The sequence below is a fragment of the Pseudorca crassidens genome, chromosome 6, assembly GCF_039906515.1.
Source record: "Pseudorca crassidens isolate mPseCra1 chromosome 6, mPseCra1.hap1, whole genome shotgun sequence".
Lineage (NCBI taxonomy): Eukaryota > Metazoa > Chordata > Mammalia > Artiodactyla > Delphinidae > Pseudorca > Pseudorca crassidens.
Window position 1 is genome coordinate 5415114 of NC_090301.1, and position 4720 is coordinate 5419833.

At 43.3% G+C, this 4720-nt stretch overlaps 1 non-coding gene across 1 annotated transcript; it reads right to left on the minus strand.

Annotated features, from left to right (window-relative positions):
- Positions 1-2931: 2931 nt before the first annotated feature.
- Positions 2932-3003, minus strand: TRNAA-GGC (transfer RNA alanine (anticodon GGC)). Its single transcript has one exon. It is a non-coding gene; the product is annotated as a tRNA-Ala (tRNA).
- Between the last annotated feature and the right edge of the window lie 1717 nt (positions 3004-4720).

Sequence of the window (4720 nt, forward strand, 5' to 3'; positions counted from 1 at the left end):
AAAGCTGGTGTGGTGGTGCTGAATTCACTTAGCTTTTGCTTGTCTGTAAAGGTTTTAATTTCTCCATCGAATCTGAATGAGATCCTTGCTGGGTAGAGTAATTTTGGTTGTAGGTTTTTCCCTTTCATCACTTTAAATATGTTCTGCCACTTCCTTCTGGCTTGCAGAGTTTCTGCTGAAATATCAGCTGTTAACCTTATGGGGATTCTCTTGTATGTTATTTGTTTTTCCCTTGTTGTTTTTAATATTTTTTCTTTGTGTTTAATTTTTGATAGTTTGATTAATATATGTCTTGGCATGTTTCTCCTTGGATTTATCCTGTATGGGACTCCCTGTGCTTCCTGGACTTGATTGACTATTTCCTTTCCCATATTAGGGAAGTTTTCAACTATAATCTCTTCAAATATTTTCTCAGTCCCTTTCTTTTTCTCTTCTTCTTCTGGAACCTCTATAATTCGAATGTTTGTGCATTTAATGTTGTCCCAGAGGTCTCTGAGACTGTCCTTAATTCTTTTCATTCTTTTTTCTTTATTCCGCTCTGCAGTAGTTATTTCTACTATTTTATCTTCCAGGTCACTTATCCGTTCTTCTGCCTCAGTTACTGTGCTATTGATTCCTTCTAGAGAATGTTTAATTTCATTTCTTGTGTTGTTCATCATTGTCTGTTTGCTCTTTAGTTCTTCTACGTCCTTGTTAAACTTTTCTTGTATTTTCTCCATTCTATTTCAAAGATTTTGGATCATCTCTACTATCATTATTCTGAATTCTTTTTCAGGTAGACTGCCTATTTCCTCTTCATTTGTTAGGTCTGGTGGGTTTTTACCTTGCTCCTTCATCTGCTGTGTGTTTTTCTGTCTTCTCATTTTGCTTAACTTACTGTGTTTGGGGCCTCCTTTTCCCAGGCTGGAGGTTTGTAGTTCCTGTTGTTTTTGGTGTCTGCCTCCAGTGGCTAAGGTTGGTTCAGTGGGTTGTGTAGGCTTCCTGGTGGAGGGGACTTGTGCCTGTGTTCTGGTGGGTGAGGCTGGATCTTGTCTTTCTGGTGGGCAGGACTGCATCTGGTTGTGTGTTTTGGGGTGTCTGGGACCTTATTTTGATTTTAGGTGGCCTCTCTGCTAATGAGTGGGGTTGTGTTCCTGTCTTTCTAGTTGTTTGGCATAGGGTGTCCCACACTGTAGCTTGCTGGTCGTTGAGCGGAGCTGGGTCTTAACGTTGAGATGGAGATCCCTGGGAGAGGTTTCACCATTTGATATTATGTGTGGCAGGAGGTCTCTGGTTGACCAGTGTCCTGAACTTGGCTCTCCCACCTCAGAGGCATGGGCCTGACACCTGGCCGGAGCACCAAGACTGTGTCAGCCACATGGCTCAGAAGAAAAGGGAGAAAAGGGGAAAGAAAGAAAGAAAAGAAAAGAGAAGAAAAGAAAGTTATTAAAAAATTATTAAAAATAAAAAATTAAAAAGTAATAAAGAAAGAGAAAGAAAGAAAGAGAGCAACAAAACCAAAAACAAATCCACCAATGATAACTAGCACTAAAAAGTATGCTGAAAAAAAAAAGAAACTGACAGACAGAACCATAGGATGGTAAAAACAAAGTTTTTACAGACAAAATCACACAAAGAAGCATACACATACACACTTACAAAGAGAAAAAGGAAAAAAAATCTATATATATATAAAAAAAAGGAAGCGAGCAACAAAATCAATAAACAAATCTACCAATGATAATAAACTCTAAATACTAAACTAAGATAAACAAATTAGATGCAGAAAGCAAACCCCAAGTCTACAGTTGCTCCCAAAGTCCACCGCCTCAATTTTGGGATGATTCATTGTCTATTCAGGTGTTCCACAGATGCAGGTACATCAGGTTGATTGTGGGGATTTAATCCGCTGCTCCTGAGGCTGCTGGGAGAAATTTCCCTTTCTCTTCTTTGTTCTCACAGCTCCTGGGGTTCAGCTTTGGATTTGGCCCCGCCTCTGCATGTAGGTCACCGGAGGGCATCTGTTCTTCGCTCAGACAGGACGGGGTTAAGGGAGCAGCTGACTCGGGGTCTCTGGCTCACTCAGGCCAGGGGAGGGAGGGGCACGGAGTGTGGGGCGAGCCTGAGGTGGCAGAGGCCGGCATGACGTAGTACCAGCCTGGGGCATGATGTGTGTTCTCCCGGGGAAGTTGTCCCTGGATCATGGGACCCTGGCAGTGGCGGGCTGTACAGGCTCCCGTGAGGGGAAGTGTGGAGAGTGACCTGTGCTGTACACAGGCTCCTTGGTGGCGGCAGCAGCAGTCTTAGCATTTCATGCCCGTCTCTGGTGTCTGCACTGATTGCCATGGCTCACGCCCATCTCTGGAGCTTGTTTAGGCGGTGCTCTGAATCCCCTCTCCTCACGCACCCTTTCAGGAAGTCTGAGGTCTTCTGCCAGCATTCAGTAGGTGTTCTGTAGGAGTTGTTCCACATGTAGATGTATTTCTGATGTATTTGTGGGGAGGAAGGTGATCTCCACGTCTTACTCCTCCGTCATCTTGAAGGTCTCCTCCATGCTGATTTTTAAAGAGCTCTGGGCAAGGAGCCCAGTGCATTTGCAGGAGAGGCTGAGGTCCTCTCTGGGTGCGACCTGGAGACGTTGCAGAGCGGCTCCTCCACTTCCTCGGCAACAGGCACCCTGCCCGTCCTGATATTTACAAAGAGGAGCCACGGAACAATGACATAAGAGCCAGGAGGAGAGGGGCACTTTCCAGGCACCCCTCCATTATAGGCAGGTGCTGAGCAAGTACAGTGGACCCCCAGAGAAGCTTAGGACCTGAGCATCTGGGTGGAGATGGAATGAGCATCTCTGCTCACTTTCATGTGTTTTAGGCCCCCATAGTGACTGCTTTAGCCACAATGTTTGAACAATATTCCATCATTATTCCACCAGAGAAAAATAGAGCCAATACCTGGAGGTGCTGGGGATTGAACCCAGGGCCTCATACGTGCCAAGCATGTGCTCTATCACTGAGCTACACCCCCTCCTAACTAGCCACCATGAGCTAAAGCCTTGTGGACGTGCATTGTCCTGTCCTACCCCATGGAGACTAATCAAGTTTTGCTCATTTGGAGGTTTCTGGGCCACCTTATGTCTCTTCTCCACAGCCGTCTATGGAGGGTGTGGGCTGATTCTCCTGGGGGTCAGGGTTAGGCTGTGGTTGACAACAGTTTTGTGTCCAAGGGATCCCAGTTCCTACAGGAGAACTGTGATGCCTGGGCAGGCAGTGTGTAGGGCAGACTGCACCTGGTAGGTGCCTTAAGAGGCATGGAGTTGGGCTGAGGGCAGCTACAAGAGGACGGCGGGACTCCTGGGTCCTCCCCACGCCATGGGGGAACCACTGCTCTGTGCAGGGCACAGATGTGCCAACTCCTTGGTGCTGGGGGGACTGGACAGCTCCCCCACCTCCAGCAGAAGACAGAACCCCTGGACTATGGGTGGAGGCTGGGGTGAGTGTAGCCTGGGAAAAAGCTGCACTTCTGAAAGCTTACAGGGATTTTTTTTTTTTAATTTGTTGGTGATATTTCAAACACTTTACTTCCAAGTGAGCAAACTTCTTTGCATAGAAGAAACAAAATAATAGAAGCCAACAGATGAACAGAGAGATGAGGTGGTAGGTTATGCTTAGAGAATATTTCTTTTCTAATGTTAACTCAGATTAATCCATGAACTATTTTATGTATTGTCACCAAAGAGAAGGAATAATACAAGAAGCTTACAATGACCTGCAACCAGCAGTATTTCTGCATCTCCATTTCATTGAGGCCTCTTGGTTATCAACTAATGAGACGTTTTCTCTCATGAAACTCGGCATATTCCTATTAATTGCTTCCTATGTCCAGGTACTAAGAGGTAGGTTTCTTTTTTTTAAAATTTTTATTGGGGTGTAATTGATTTACAATGTTGTGTTAGTTTCAAGTGTACAGCAAAGTGAATCTTTATACAAATACATACTTGGAAGGCTCTTTAAGGCACTGGCTCCCTGGACATAAGTCTGCACCTGTGGGTAGTGATCTACCAGAAAGTGAAGGGCCAGAGATTTGGGAGACAGTGTCCTTCTGGTCCTCACTAGCCACTAGCCCCTGAGGCTGAGGGCCGGCGCACCCTGTAAGGCGTCCACCTTTCCTCGAAGCTTCATCTGTTTCCCTTACTTTCTTGGAATCTCAGGTTTCAATGACCTTAGTCTTAAATTGCCTCTGGGGTGTGTTGTATTATTTCATTGAAATTTACTGATTTTCATTATATGGTCCTGCTTATTTCACTTAACTTCTATTTGTTTTTAATTAAGAAGTTTTAGAGGGAGGGAGACGCAAGAGGGAAGAGATATGGGAACATACGTATAACTGATTCACTTTGTTATAAAGCAGAAACTAAGACACCATTGTAAAGCAATTATACTCCAATAAAGATGTTTAAAAAAAAGTTTTAGAATTTCTGTTCTTTTCTGTAAAATGGTTCTACTTTTAATTTTTAGTAATTTCTTTTGTTTTATAATTTTTAACATCAATTTTTGTTTTAAAAATTAATTTCTAAAAAGTTTAAAAATAATTTTTAACTTTTAAAATTGCCTTTTAGTAATCATTTCATGATCTACAAAAATCAAATCATTATGCTGTACACCTTAAACTTACAGTGTTGCATGCCCATTATATCTCAAGAAACCTAGAAGATAAAAATTGCCTTTTAGTTTGTTACATTAAC